This window comes from Sus scrofa, chromosome X, assembly GCF_054392235.1.
Source record: "Sus scrofa isolate SSC_HxYL_T2T_F1_AM1 chromosome X, Sscrofa_HxYL_maternal_Yorkshire_Landrace_v2.0, whole genome shotgun sequence".
Lineage (NCBI taxonomy): Eukaryota > Metazoa > Chordata > Mammalia > Artiodactyla > Suidae > Sus > Sus scrofa.
The window spans coordinates 42181335-42197786 of NC_139401.1; the positions used below are offsets into that span (position 1 = coordinate 42181335).

General features: G+C 42.7%; 1 long non-coding RNA gene across 1 annotated transcript in view; it reads right to left on the reverse strand.

The window, feature by feature from the left end:
• LOC146394564 (uncharacterized) overlaps positions 1–16452 on the reverse strand; it is a 504529-nt gene that overhangs the window by 155768 nt on the left and 332309 nt on the right. The window lies entirely within an intron of this gene.

Consider the following 16452-nt stretch of genomic DNA (forward strand, 5'->3'; position numbering starts at 1 on the left):
TTAACAAGTGTGTATGCTCTGGAGTTCCTGTCATGGCGCAGTGGTTAACGAACCCGACTAGGAACCATGGGGTTGCGGTTCAATCCCTGGCCTTGCTCAGTGGGTTCAGGATTTGGTGTTGCCATGAGCTATGGTGTAGGTCGTAGACGCGGCTTGGAGCCTGTGTGGTTGTGGCTGTGGTGTAGGCCGGTGGCTCCAGCTCCAATTCGACATCTAGCCTGGGAACCTCCATATGCCACGGGAGCGGCTCAAGAAAACACAAAAAGACAAGACAAAACAAAACGAAATGAAACAAACAAACAAAAAAAACAAGTATGTATGCTCAGTCCTGACGTGGCGGCCTGTAACTGAATCATTTTAGATTTCACAGTAGAGAGAAGAGAGGTTTAGCCTGATTAGAGAAGATTTATATATGGCGTGATCATGTCAGGGACATCAGAGACAATTCTGGAAATCACAGATCAAGGAATTGCTAACCACACATCATCGCACAACCATCACAGATAAGAATGTTCCTGCTCCTGAACGCAATTATGTTTACGGACCAAGATATGCCTAAGCCCAAGCATCTGGTCCACAGAATTCTAACGTCCACCTCTTGCATTGCTTACATGATCAATAAGATTGAGGAGTTCCCGACGTGGCACAGCAGTAATGAACTCAGCTAGTATCCATGAGGACGTGGGTTCGATCCCTGGCCTTACTCAGTGGGTTAAGAATCTGGCGTTGCCAAGAGCTATGGTGCAGGTCGCAGAGGTGGCTTGGATCCGGCATTGCTGTGGGTATTGTGTAGGCTGGCAGCTGCAGCTCTGATTCCACCCCTAGCCTAGCAACTTACATATGCCGTAGGTGCAGCAGCACCCCCCCCCCAAAAAAAAAAGATTTGAGAGAAAACAGATGAAATAACCATCAAACCCACCAGAAAGCCACTGGAAAACTTTCTTCCTTTGACATTTAGCTGGGGTTTTTTTTTCCTTGCTACTCCCCATACACATAATTGAGTCTGGTAATTCACTTCTGAAAATGCAGTTAATAACCCAAAGCCAACTCAGTGCAGCAGTGACAGAACACCAAGTGATGACCAGAAGGGCAATTCAGTCTTGACAAAATGGGAAGCAATGCCATGATTTTTTCATGTTTAATGTGACTCTTAGATCCCTTAAAAGCTACCAGAACATTAGTTTCTGTCTAAGAACATGAAAGTCCTGCATATATCATTTACCTAATGAGCCGTGATTTTTCATATAATTTTCATGTTCTTTCTCTCTCTTAACTGAAAGGCATTTGGGAGAAAAATTAAAGTTGATGATTTCAGTGTGCTCATTAAAAGGAAAACTACGTTTTTTCAAAAAATAAGATTTATTACTTTTTAATATACTCTCTTTCGCCACTTATTTTGTATTTGCAACAAAGGGGGTATAGGAAATACTTGCTGAATTATGCTAACTCCCCCAGTGCTAATTTTTCACCACCTAAATAAGTTGCTCCAGTTTGAAAGTCCATTACCTCCCTCACTCCTTTTCTTCCTCCTACGCATACCTTTTTCCCCATGAAATAATCAAAGATCTCTTTAGATAGGCCCAGAGTCCACGTGTGTCTTTAGGTGCTTTTCTACACACAACCTTTGTCCTAAGAGATGCAATTGTTCACTGTCACAGGAGGTGTAGGTAGCGAGGGGAACCTTCTCTTCTTCGGCATCTCCTTTGTATCTTTTGGGCTCCTGCTTTCTTCAGAAGGACAGAGCCCAACATCGGTTTTTATACACCTCATTCTGTATTCCGGCCTTGTCCGCATTTGGATGACAGCTGAGAGTGGCTAGAAGTATGACAAAGCACTGCCATATGGAAATAATTCTATTTATGTGGACACCTTCTTTGAGTTGAGCTCATTATTGTGCAGTCTGAAGGACAAGAACTTAACAAGACAGCCACACGACTGCTGTGGAAATTCCGTCATCCTGAACAGGCCAATTTCTGCCTCTCTCTCCACACCTACTCAGACATCTGGCAGAAGTCCACCCCCTACTAACTGAGGAACTTGGGGCAAGTTCCTTCGCTGCTCTAAGCCTTCTTTTGCTCATCTGTAAGACATGCACAGGAACAGAGCTTACCCCACCAAAATTACTTTTCAGAATTCATTTTGAAATTAATTCACGATTACAGAAAAGTTGTCAGGAGAGTACCCCAAACTCCTGTAACCCCTTTACCCAAGTTTCTAACTGTTAATATGATACATTTGTTTCCTCTCTATCCCCCACCCCCACCCCCCTCACATGATCATTAGCCTTTTCTCAATTCTTGCACAGCCACCTGCTGACGCAATATCCCATCACCTCAAAACACTTCGAAAGGTATTTCCTGGAATCAATGACATTCTCCTACATCACCAGTATAGACTGCTCCAAATCAAGAAATCAACACTGGGAGTTCCCGCTGTGGCATGGTGGGTTAAGAATCCAACTGCAGTGGCTCAGGTTGCTGAGGAGGTGGAGGTTTCAGCCAGGCGCAGTGGATTAAAGGATCCGGGGTTGCTGCAGCTGTGGCTTAGGTCGCAGCTATGACTCATATTCAGTCCTTGGACTGGGACCTTCCATATGCCATGGGTGTGGCCATACAAGAAAGTAAGAGAGAAAGAAAGAGGAAGAGAGAGAGAAAGGAAAGAACGAACGAAAGAAAGAAAGAAAGAAAGAAGGAAGGAAAGAGAAAGAGAGAGAGAGAAAGAAAGAAAGAAAGAAAGAAAGGAAGAAAGAAAGAAAGAAAGAAAGAAAGAAAGAAAGAAAGAAAGAAAGAAAGAAAGAAAGAAAGACAGACTAATATCCCATCTAGAGATTCCAATTCAGATTAGAGGCTGGGAGCAAATCTCTAATGACCTTATTCCTGCTCATCCCATAGCTCCCCACTCCACATTCCCCGGGGTTATGGAGTTGATTGTTAAACTATGTAGAGGCAGAACCCTCTTCCAGGCAGCAAGACTAATCCTAAACCTAAGCTGACTGACTATGAGACGTTTGGGTACAGTAATTTGAGACCCTGTCTTGAGCCCAGTTTTCAGCCTTCTTTTTTTTTTTTTTTTTTTTTTTTTTGTCTTTTTAGGGCCACACCTACAGCATATGGAAGGTCCCAGGCTAAGGGTCCAATCAGAGCTGTAGCCGCCAGCCTACACCATAGCCACAGCAACTCGCAATCCAAGCTACATCTGCAACCTACATTGTACCTCACAGCAACGCTGGATCCTTAACCCACTGAGCAGGGCTAAGGATTGAACCCGTGTCCTCATGGATACTAGTTGGGTTTGTTACTGCTGAGCCCATGACGGGGACTCCAAATTTCAGCCTACTTCTATTTAAGGTTTTTATATTTGTGACCTAGGTCTACCATGGTCCCCCACTTTTAGAATCTATAGCATACTTTATTTTCCCATGCGAGGAAGGCCCTGTCCCTGGAGTTGGAGTCAGAGTTTTGAGTCATTTTTTTTTTTTGTAGTGAAACCTTTTAAATGAAATTACATTGAATCACTATGTGCAGGGTATCTGCATTAGAAGTCGGACTCTTCCATTTCTAGCCTTCTGGGATCATTTAACCTGTTTGGGTCTCAGTTTTTTCACCTGTAAAATGAAATACCAGCTGAAACAGAGCATTGAAATAGCATGATGAGGATATGTGAAAAATATTTTTTTGCCAGTGTCCTAATAATTGAACCATTTGAAGGAAACTAATGCTCACTAAGCGGTAGTACACAATCTGATGTACAAACCAGAATGAAAATTCATTGAGTAGAATGCAACAGCCAAGGAGACTGCATCTAGCTTGATCAACACACTATATTCCTCATAATTTGGGAAGCCAAATTATACTGGCTGATTAATTAGTTGGCATGGGGGCCAGCCGTATCACACTGGTCATTTTGATCTCCTTACCATAATGTTTACTAGCATTTAAAGTCTACATACTATTAAAAGTATTTAGTCTAGAAACTGACTTCCAAGTTGCCATACATGCGTTAATCTTATCTACATGTGAGCTTTGAGTGGTTGTCATTTTTTTTTTTTTGCCCATCAGAAGGGGAACAGTTCATCACAGGGATGGCAACCCCCATGGGATCAGCAGAATGGCTCAGGAATTTGGTGGAGCAGGAAAGAAGGGTTGATCTCTAAAGGCTGATCCCTCCACTCTGGCCACTCAGAGAGCCTTGGAATCAGAGCTCCTTACTCTAGGCTAAATCAGAGAAAATGGTTTCTTCCTTCCTGGTGATTGAAATCATGCTTCAGCAAAGGTGTCTTCTCCTCCTAGCCTGGTTTCTGCTAGGTTGTCTGGGAAGCCTGAAGACTCCAGGTGCTAAGGGATCCCTTCCATGCTCCTACAATAAAAATTGGTCATCTCTATTCCACCTTCCCCTCTCTCACCCCAAAACACACATACATACATAAGCTTTAACTTACTGGTTGATTCACTTCATCAGGGAGTCGAAGGAGATAGGAGTAAAAAACACATGCTCAGCATATAGAACTACCTTATAACCCAGCAATCCCATTCCAGAGAAAACCATGATTGGAAAAGATACATGCACCCCAATGTTCACTGCAGCACTATTTACAATAATCAACACATGAAAGCAACCTAAGTGTCCATCGACAGAGGAGTGGATAAAGAAGCTGTGGTACATATACGCAATGGAATATTACTCAGCTATGAAGATGAATGAAATAATGCCATCTGCAGCAACATGAATGGACCTAGAGGTTATAATACTAAGTGAAGTAAGTCAGAGAAATCAAAATCCACAAATATTTCTTGAAAGCCCTCTAAGTACTTGATGCAGATCAATAGTATCTTGACTGATAGATGTGGAATCTAATACAAATGGTACAAAAGAACTCATTTATAAAATAGAAATAAACTCCCAGATTTTGAAATCAAACTTATGGTTACCAAAAGGGAGAACATTGGTGGGAGGGATAAATTGGGAAGGTAGGATTAATACATACACACTACTATATATAAAATGGATGAGTAACAAGGCCCTACTGTACCACACAGGGAGGTCTACTCAATGTTCTGTCATAACCTATATGGGAAAAAGGAATGGATATATGTATATGTAAAACTGATATACTTGACTGTACACCTGAAACTAATACAACATTGTAAATCAATTATACTCCAATAAAATTAAAACAAAAACAAACAAAAAAACCTTGTGCTCAGGCTGCCATCTTCCCAGAATCCTTTCTCCAGGTGGTTGGATTTTTTGGTACCTTTTTTCCCTTTCATCCCTACTAAAATCCCTTTGAAGGCAGGGATGTTAGGTGGGGTCTTTTTGCGTGTGTGACACATTGTATAATGAGGATAGGTTAATCCAACTCTAGTAGGTTTCCTTAAAAGCACCAATGGCATTCTAAATATGATTCATAAGTGGTAAGTGGGTGAGCCAAAAACAGATTCCTTAGAACGAACAACTAAGAAATATGGTCACATTAGCACCAGAAATTGATTTTTTTTCCCTAAAGCTGTTCGCCAATTTTGTATTGATGAGTTGTTGTCCTTGAAAGTCAAGATACTATTGATCTGCATCAAGTACTTAGAGGGCTTTCAAGAAATATTTGTGGATTTTGATGAATTACAGATAAGACCATGGTAGACTGGTCTCCGCCATTTTCATTGTTCAGCCTTCTTAAATAACCCAGTGCATCTTTCTTTCCTTATCAACTGATTTCACCTAGTTAATAAAACCCTGCTGATTCGCAAATCATTTCTTAAGGCCTTGTGAAGTGGTTTTGAATAGTTTCATGATAAACCATCTTAGGAAATGCTTGACCTGCCTTAAAGTCTTGAGTGTCCTAGTTTCTTAGTTGATCAATCGAAATATTCTTGAAGATGCATTGTTGAAAGTATAAAGTACTTAAGCACATAATTTTCTTCTGCTGTGAATGTAATTGGCTCCCATTTTAAGCAAAAGCACTTTGAGAACATAAGAACATTAAACATTGCCTCTCTTTGGATACGGAAATAGGGAATAAGGATGCTCTAAACAAAGTCAGAAAGAAGGAGTGGTAGAAATAAGGATGAAATTAGGACCAGAGGTATGTTTTCAAGGTTAATTGCCTCACTAATAGTATTGCTAAAAGACCATAGAATATCACTAAATGTTAAGAAAAATTACCAAGCCACCCACAGAAGCATTCTGTGGAAGAGTCAAAGGTTTATAAAACTGGATAGAAAAAAAATTTACTTTCCCTTCTTCTAGTACAAATAAATGGAGGGGTTTTTCTTTTTCTTTTTTCTAAGTTTAAATGAGACTAAAGACACTCAGGTGGCCCTGAGAGCCTTGGAATTGAGATTATTATGTAGAGAGGACAACAAGAGAAGCCTCAACCTGAGGTTCGACTTAATTGGTTTCTGTCTACAGGACCCCATATTATTTATCCCAATATGGTTCCAAAATTCTCTGCTTCCCTGCAAAGTAGATGTTCCCAAAGATTACCTCCTGCCTACCAGACCGAGCCTCTATTAGTTGAAATGTTTTGTAATAGTTGTTGCTTCCATTTTAGCTCAGCTGGATTCAGGAGGGGAAGGGAGGTGGACAGCCAGGGTGGATTGAGGGGACAAGGGACTATTTTTCATTGACACGTGCTTTAGGAAATGGCTTTGTGTAACTCCCGCCTGTCCTAATAAAGATTTCTGCCACCACACTGGGCACCAGTCCTCTGCTTAGAAGCTGGCAAGAGAAATCCCTGACCTGGAACTCAAGTTTTAGACAGTCCCATTCAAGTCCTGCCCAAACTTTACCCACTATACAAGGTAAGGGGTCTGACTATCCTAATTTGAACCAGGATTTCCAGATTTTTATGAAAATGTATTTGTCAAGATAGGAGGATATATTTTATTTCACGTTTTGCTAGCATGATTTACGACACACACACACAAATATATATATATTATTAAAGCATAGCTGATTTACAATGTTGTGTCAATTTATGCCGTACAGCACAAAAATAGTGATCCAGTCATACATACATATACATTCTTTTTCTCATACTATCTTCCGTCATGTTCTGTCCCAAGAGATGGGATAGCGTTCCCTGCACCACACAGTAGGACCTCATTGCTTATCCATTCTACATGGAATAGTTTGCAACCTTTATTTGGTACAGATACATTTCCTTATTTTTTATTCGTTTTTTTCTTTTTTGGCTGCCCTGTGGCATATGGAGTTCCCAGATCAGGGAGCAGATCTGAGAAATGCCAGATCCTTAACTGTGCTGGGTCAGGGATCGAACCTGTTTCCCAGTGCTCCCAAGACGCCACCAATCCCGCTTTGCCACAGCAGGAGTTCCGGTATTTTAGCTAAATAGTGTGTGGGCTTCCGTTTGTACTCCTGAACTGGTCCCCACAAATGGCAGGAATGGACATGCTTGTCCTTACTCCTTTAGGGGAGGAGAACACTCCGCTTGACCAATTCCTGGACCAGTTCCAATGCTGTTCCTTTCCCACCTGAGAACAAGACTTTCAACTAATGAGTGTTTCTGGCTTTTTCACTAACTGGGGGACCTAGGCAAGCAACTTCCTGCAAGACTCAGTTTTCCTATCTGTGAAACAAGATTGAATAAGAGGAGCTAAAGTTTCCATTTTTTCCACCAGTAAGAGTGGCAAAGACTAGATAGCTAATTCTTGGCTTTTCAGGGTTTAGTGGGGGTCTTTAAATACTTTTGAACCAAGGCTTCAAAGCAGAATGGGTCCTCAATACACATTTGTGTCCTGCGTATGCAATGGAGTTGCACTAACCAATTTGTACATATGAAAATGAATTTAAAACTATACATTTAGAATGGATAAACAACAAAGTCCTACTGTATAGCACAGGGAACTATATCCAACCTCCTGGGATAGACCATGATGGAAAAGAATATTAAAATAATACTGTGTGTGTATGTATGTATATGTATATGTATATACATGTAGCTTAATCATTTTGCTGTACAGCAGAAATAAACACAGCATTGTAATTCAACTACACTTTAATTTTTTAAAAAAGAAAATGGGGGAGGGGGAGGAAGTGGGATGGATTGGGAGCTTGGGGTTAACAGATGCAAACTATTGCCTTTGGAATGGATTAGCAATGAGATCCTGCCGTGTAACACTGGGAACTATGTCTAATCACTTATGATGGAGCATGATAATGTGAGAAAATAGAATGTGTACATGTATGTATAACTGGGTCACCATGCTGTACAGTAGAACAAAAATAATAATGTATTGGGGAAATAAAAATAATGTATTGGGGAAATAAAATGAAATGTCTTTTTGCCATTTCTTGGGCCGCTCCCGTGGCATATGGAGGTTCCCAGGCTAGGGGTCCAATTGGAGCTACAGCTGCCGTCCTACACCACAGCCACAGCAACGCTGGATGGGAGCCACGTCTGCGACCTACACCACAGCTCATGGAACGCCGGATCCTTAACCCACTGAGCAAGTCCAGGGGTCGAACCCGAAACCTCATGGTTCCTAGTCGGATTTGTTAACCACTGAGCCACGACGGGAACTCCAGAAAAAAATATTTTTAAAAAAGAAAATGAATTTGATAACATTGATAACTTCAGATTCATTAGTTTCTACGCTCATGTTTAAGGCAGAAGCCCTTGCTCTTCTCCAAATTTCACCCCACTATTTATGGGCATCTCCAGGGTTTCTTAACACTTCTTAGGTTTCTTCACTCGAGGATGCCATGTTAGTATCTGCTGGAGAATGCTTTTCCCCTTGACCCTCTACACCGTACCTGTCACCCCTGTGGGTGACACATCGCATGGTTAGTGGTGCCAGGGCACCATCTCCCGATGCCTCCAAGGCTGTGGTCCTAGAGAACGAGCTGCAACCACAGTGTGCACCATGATGAGGAAGGAAGATTACCCCCTGCCCTTCTCTTCCTTTTATTTCCTAATTTGTCCCCGAGATAGGAAGCAGAGTGCGCATGCTCAGTTCTCTCACACAGTGATTTGAAAGCAGAGTGTCTCTCGACAGGACTCACACACAGACCCAAGGACCACAGGACAGACCTCGACACTGGCTCCAACACCTCCCCCCACATGCTGAATGTCCTCTGGCCCCTTCCCCACATAAATATCAATCAGGCAGATGCCCATGGGTTACTGGTCCACTAACCTACCAGATACACCAAATATGTGAACACAGCTGGGACACAGCAAATGTTGTGAATGAATGAATGAATGAATGAGTGAGTGAAATAACGAAATACCAGGAAAATGATGGAGTACAGTGATATCAGGCTGACTTTCCAACATTTCAAAAAGTCATTCGGATACATATTGTTTGTGGGGACTACCTATACCTGTTAGGCCTCCATGAATGGTTCTGGCATCGGGGGCAAGAGAGAAAGTTAATCATTACTATTCACTGAGTAGTTATAATGTGCCAGAAACCAGGATACGCATTTATGTGCATTATCTTATTTATGCCCACAGGTCAGGGGTTGGTAAACTTTTTCGGTAAGTGGCCAGATAGTAAGTTATTTTCAGTTTTGGAAGCCGTAACATCTCTGTCACACTATTCAGTTCTGAAAGCCACAAAGTAAAAACATGGATTTGGCTGTGTTCCAATAAAACTTTATTTACAAAGGAGGTTGCAAACTGAATTTAGCCCGCAAGCCCTAATTCACAGACCCTCACATTACAGAATTCCTGAGGTTGGTGCTGTTTGCATCTTCATTTAACAGACAAGGACACTGAAGCATGAAGACGCCAAGAAACTCACCCCAGATCTCAGATACCAAGGAGTGGAACTGGGATTTGAACTTAAGCAGTCTGATTTCAGAGCTCACACTCTTTGGGACTGAGTCATTTCTGGCTCTTGACAGTAAGTTAGAGACTACACTTAGGTGGAGAGCTTAAGGGCTGGGACGTGCCTGTGAATCTGGATTACACGTGGGCTTAATGTTTCCTTTCTTAGTCATCATCATGCCAACACAGAGCTTGGTATATACTGAACATCCATTAAAAAAAAAAAAAAAAGAGCCAGTTACAAATGAAAGGTCACTTTTCTGTCTTTGAAATATCAGGAGAGGGTGGTGTCTGCTCCATCTAACAACCCCTAATTAGAGAACTGCAGTATTCATGACTTCTTAATTGCTCTAATGATATGATCTCATTTACTACTCATTAATTTCCTTTCCGACACTGCCCCTCAAGCCAGCTCTACCTTTCATAAGAAAGCATGAGTCAATAATAATAATAATAATTCTATTAACAACACCACATGGATATTACACTGCTCTAAGCTGCTCATTCTTCTAAGCACTTTGAATAGATTAATTCATTTCATCTTCACAGCAACCATTTTACAGAGGAAGACGCTAAAGACCTAAGTGTTAAGTAGCTTGGCCAAGGGTCAGCTCCCAATAAGTGGCACCACCAGAATTTGAATCCAAGTCGTCTGGATCTAGAACCCATGCTCTTTTCTTTCTTTATTTATTTGTCTATCTCTTTATTTATTTATTTAGGCTGCACCCAGGGCATGTGAAAGTTCCCAGGCCAGGGATCAAACCTGCGCCACAGCAGAGACCCGTGCTAAGGCAGTGACAACACTGGATCCTTGACCCACTGCACCACAAGAGAACTCCCAGACCCTTAATGACTGTGCCTGACAGCCTTTCAAGGAGGATTTTTAAATATAATAAAAGCCAAAGATTGTCATTTGGGTGGGTCCCCTCTATGTAGATAGAATGTAAATTGCATTTCATGACTTACTATGGGAGAGTCCTCTACATTCTTCTTTATTAGAGAGAGTTAGGAAGTTCCCATTATTAATCAGCAGGTTTAGGAATCCAGCATTGTCACTGCAGTGGCTCAGGTTGCTGCTGTGGTGCAGGTTCGATCCCTGGCCCCGGGAAATTTTGCATATCATAGGTATAGCCCCCCCAAATTTTTTTAATAAAAAATAAAAAAAGGTATTGCCTGTATATGTGGGACCAATCTGACCTTTTTTTTTTTTTTTCCATTTTTTAGGGCCACACCAGTGGCATCTGGAGGTTCCCAGGCTAGGGGTCAAATCAGAGCTGTAGCCACCAGACTACACCACAGCCACAGCCACGTGGGATCCAAGCCGTGTCTGCAACCTACACCACGGCTCACGGCAACGCCGGATCCTTAACCCACTGAGCAAGGCCAGGGATCGAACCTGAAACCTCATGGATACTAGTCGGGTTGGATAACTGCTGAGCCACAACGGGAACTCCCAACCTGGCCCATTCTTAATGAGGATGGTATTTCACTGTTGAATTTTCCAGCAGAGCTAATAAGAATAATAGTAGCAGCTACTATTCATCAAGCACAATTTGCCAGACATCCCACTGAGATGTTTACACAGGTGACAACATCTAATCTTCCCCATCCCATCGGCCTGTGTGGGAGATTCTGTGAGCCCCGTTTTACAGCAGAGGAAACTGTGGTCATGCGGGTAATAAGCTGCTGGAAATGTAAGGGATTTGACTTCCATTCTTAGAAACTCCGGTGAAATAAGACTTACTGTGAGTTCAATTCTGATCTTTTGCTTTAATCCTAAACCCAAGTCTCTGTCTTGAGAAAAATACTGAAGATGATGTCTCTAATTTATTGAGGCTCTACTCCGTGCCTTGTGCCAGGCACTTAACTGACCGAGGGATGGTGTGAGAATTTAAACTCAAGGCAATCTGCCCCAGAGCTTGAGATCTTCCTGCTGCAGGATAGACCCCTGTTCCCTCAAGGATGAGGCTTAGGCTTGCTTTCTCCAGTTGTTCTAGTAATCGTGACCTTCCCCGGAACTCCAGCCATGTGACTGAGGGCTGGCTTCCTTCCCAATGCCTCTACTCCAGTGGAGTCTCTGCCCACCTTTTGTCCCAGATCTGAGGTCACAGACCATCTGACACCACTGGCTGCCTGTCTGCTGAGCATATCTTCCCTGCTCCAAGCAACTGGCTCCGCTACCTCCTATCACCTGACCTCATGCTCTCCTGTCTGGTTGGTCTCCCCTGTCGCAAACACCTGGACTTGTCTGCAAGCTCCCGACCCACTTCCAGGGAGGGATGTCTCACTTTTCAGGTTGAAGCCTCAGTGGGCTTGTCTGGCCTAGCGCCAGCTTTTGGACTCTGAATCATATGGAGATGCCCAGGCTGGGGGTTGAATCAGAGCTGTAGCTGCCGGCCTACACCACAGCCACAGCAATGCAGGGTCCGAGCCACGTCTGCAACCTACACCCCAGCTCACGGCAATGCCGGATCCTGAACCCACTGAGCGAGGCTAGGAATTGAACCCGCAACCTCATGGTTGGTTCCTCGTCGGATTCATTTCCGTTGTGCCACAATGGGAACTCTTGAGGGCTCATTCTGAAGAACTAGGAACAGCCTTCATCTCCCAGACCCATATATTAATGAGTCGACAATTTAAGCAATAAAAGATTTCCTTCAAGATCTGATTCAAATATTACTTTGGAAGTAACAGAACTCCCAAAGCACTTTATATTTACTTCTGTCCAGACACACAACAATTGGTCATAATGAAGCATGTTTATATCTTATACATTTGATCTACGCATTCAGAACACATGCCCAGGGCAAGACTGATGTTAACTCATATTTGTGACGCTCAAGGTAACAGCAAAGTGGGGAAGAAATATAGGTGTCTTGAAATATAATTCCCTTAATGACTCAAATAATCTCTATTCAAGTTACCATATTCACAAACATTTAGAATTTGTCAAGGAAAGGCATTTCTCTCAAGTATAAAACAGTATTAATAATGAAAATCAGGTAATGTTTTCCATACACTAATATTAACTCAAAGAAGAGTATGGATTGTGCTAAAAAAATGACACAAAGTATAGATACATTTTTCTAAGATTTGTAAAACTATTGGCTTTGTGAATTCAAACACAGTCAAGCCGTGCCGTCCAGTCTATTCAACTTTTATTCCACGTCGAAAATGCTCACAATTGAGAATAAGCAGTAAATGGACATTGAAATTCTGGTACAACCCAAGTCAAACTCTGCTCAGTGTAATCGAGTAGGCAGTGATCAAAAAGAAATTCACAGATGTGTATTGATCTGTTTTACCTGAGTCATTTATTTGGGGCAAAAAGAAATTCTGCCATTATATCCGTGAAGTTAATCAAACACGGTCACCCACCACACACTGACAGTATTGTCAGTCTCCAGTTGATTATGAATAAAAAATGGCCCTCCCTGCTACCATCCCCGTAAGTGGGCTTATTTTCTAACCATAATCACCTGAAGTCTTTGTAATTTAAAGGTCTAATTTTCTGCACTCATTTTCATAAAGACTTTTATAGCAGGCACAGTACACTCCAGTGGGTAGCAATGTATCATACCCTTGGTACATGCAAAGATTACTTCATTAATTACAAAGAAAAAACGATAAAAGAGGCCATCTATTTTCCATAACCTGTTCACAAAAAGTGCCATGGGTGGGCATTTAAAATTATTTGGGTGTACATAAAATTATCTTAAACATTTGTGTCCAATTTTACACATGCAGTGTTTTTAAAGGCAAATGTTATTATAAGGGTTTTTTTTCTTTTCATGATTTTTATTTTTCATTATAGCTGGTTTACAGTGTTCTGTCAATTTTCTACTGTACAGCAAGGTGACCCAGTTACACATACATGTCTATATTCTTTTTTCTCCCATTATCATGCTCCATCACAAGTGACTAGATAGACTTCCCAGTGCTACACAGCAGGATGCCACTGCTTATCCATTCCAAAGGCAATAGTTTGCATCTATTAACCCCAAATTCCCAGTCCCTCCCACTCCCTCCTCCTCCCCCTTGGTGACCACAAGTCTGTTCATAAGGTTTATTTTTAAAAGAGCACATCCTTGCCTATCCCTCCCAGGCTGACTGCTACCCTTAGAGAGAAACACTTCCAATTACTTTGGCACTTTGGATTTTAGAATATAAGATCCCTACCGCTACTTTGAAATTTTTTTCCAGTATCACCTATGGATTTCTTACTCTGGAAGATGAGTACGCAGGGCTCTTACACGCTCCTCTTCTGCCTACATTTTCAAACACATCTCCCAATTGGTACATTTCCCTTCCCCTTATTTTTGGGGGGAGAGCAGCATTTTGTTCGGGGTTCTTTGTTTTTTGTTTTTTGTTTTTTTTTTTTTTTTTATCTTTTTGCTATTTCTTGGGCCACTCCTGCGGCATATGGAGGTTCCCAGGCTAGGGGTCTAATCGGAGCTGTAGCCACTGACCTACGCCAAGGCCACAGCAACGCAGGATCCAAGCCGCGTCTGCAACCTACACCACAGCTCACGGCAACGCCGGATCGTTAACCCACTGAGCAAGGGCAGGGACCGAACCCGCAACCTCATGGTTCCTAGTCGGATTCGTTAACCACTGCGCCACGACGGGAACTCCTTGTTCGGGGTTCTTATTACAAGCTTAGCATCACTGTGGATTGAGCCATGCAGTTTCCATGCTCGTAGTTCATTTCTTGTAAAACTATTTTTTTTTTAATTTCCCTGAAATCAGCATAGTTGACCCTGAACAGCCCAAGTCCACTTACATGTGGCTATTTTTCAGTAGTAAATACTACAGTACTACACAGTCTGGGTTGGTTGAATCTGCAGATGTGAATAGCAGGCACAGAGAACGACGGTTTATAAATTATGTGCAGATTTTCAACCCTGTGGATGGGCGGGGCCCCCCTGATCCCAGCAATGGCAGAAATTATGGGGTGAATCCGAATCCCTCAACTTCTCCCCTTCAGGACTGAGGCACTCACTCCCCCAGCTGCCAAAAGTGTTGGCAGCTGAAGACTTTCTGCTAAGACAACCTGGCCCAGGGTCAGGCCCCATCTCCTGGGGCCACCTGCCCCAAGTGACTTCCTTCACTCCCCAAAGGCATTGATCCAAAGGGCACTCGCCTGTCAGCTCCCTGCAGGGTAATCACCATGCTCAGGTTTATTTTCAGGAACTGCCTCAAGCAGATGCATGTGAATTTGAGTATTTGGGCCCAAAGCAGAGTAGCACCATCCCAAATCTCATTCTTCCAAGGTAGGATATTTGAAGGACTGAGTATGGAGATACCAGTGGAAAACGTTGCTGAAATGATTGCCCGTGGAATCAGACCTGTGCAGGTTTGCAATTTAGATTTAAGGCCTCCAGGCTCTGCGATCTTGCCCAATTTCTTTTTCTTTCTTTCTTTCTTTTTTTTTTTTTGGGGGGGGGTGCTTTTTGTCTTTTGAGGGCCTTACCCGTGGCATATGGAGGTTCCCAGGCTAGGGGTCGAATCAGAGCTGTAGCCACAGGCCTAACGCCAGATCCGAGCCACATCTGCCACCTACCCCACAGCTCACGGCAACGCCGGATCCTTAACCCACTGAGCAAGGCCAGGGATCGAACCTGCAACCTCACGGTTCCTAGTCGGATACATTTTCCACTGAGCCACGACAGGAACTCCTCTTGCCCAATTTCTGTTCAATGTAACTTTGTCTCCTTTCTCCACAGTGATGGCATTGCCTGTGGGCAGGGTTTCTTAAACTTCAGCCTCCATCGAAATCGCACAGAGGGCTTGTGAAAGCCCAGATGGTTGGCTCCCACTGGGGAAGTGTCTGAGTCAGTAGGTCTGGTGTAGGGGTAGAAAGTGAGCATTTCTTTTATATATATATATATATATATATATACACACACACACATATATACATTAAAATGAGTATTTCTTATATATATATTTATTAAAATGAGTATTTCTAGGAGTTCCCGTGGTGCTGCAGTGGAAACTAATCTGACTACTATTCATGAGGATGCAGTTTCAATCCCTGGCATTGCTCAGTGGGTCAGGGATCCAGGGTTGCTGCAAGCTGTGGTATAGGTTGCGGACGTGGCTTGGATCCCACGTTGCTGTGGCTGTGGCTGGCAGATGAAGTTCTGATTTGACCCCTAGCCTGGGAACTTCCATACGCCATGGGTGCAGCCCCCAAAAACAAAAACAAACAAACAAAAAAACCTGCATTTCTAACAAGTTCCCAGGTGATTGTGATGCTACTCATCTGCGGATCCTCAAACCACAGGGTTTTGTGACAAGAAAATGAGAAAATATCTGGAGTGCGCTGGGCTTGGGAAAAGCAAGTATTCAAAAATCCGAGTTGTCGTTGCTGTTGGAAAAAGCCATACTTTTACACTCATAGACTTTGAACCAAACCTCTCTACCTAAGATGATTTCAGGGATCGAGAAAAGCAGAGAGGAAAAATAAAATCCAAGGAGTAGATGGTTGCAAACAAAGTCTATGGGCCACACTGGCACGGAACTGGCCCATTATAAAAATATCACAAAGATGGTGAAAACTGACAGGCTAAGGAACACCCTCTCTCAAGGCTGTAAACATCACACCAACTACATCTCTGACTGGGCCCCGGGGCCTTGTGTAGAGTCATGAACGCCTG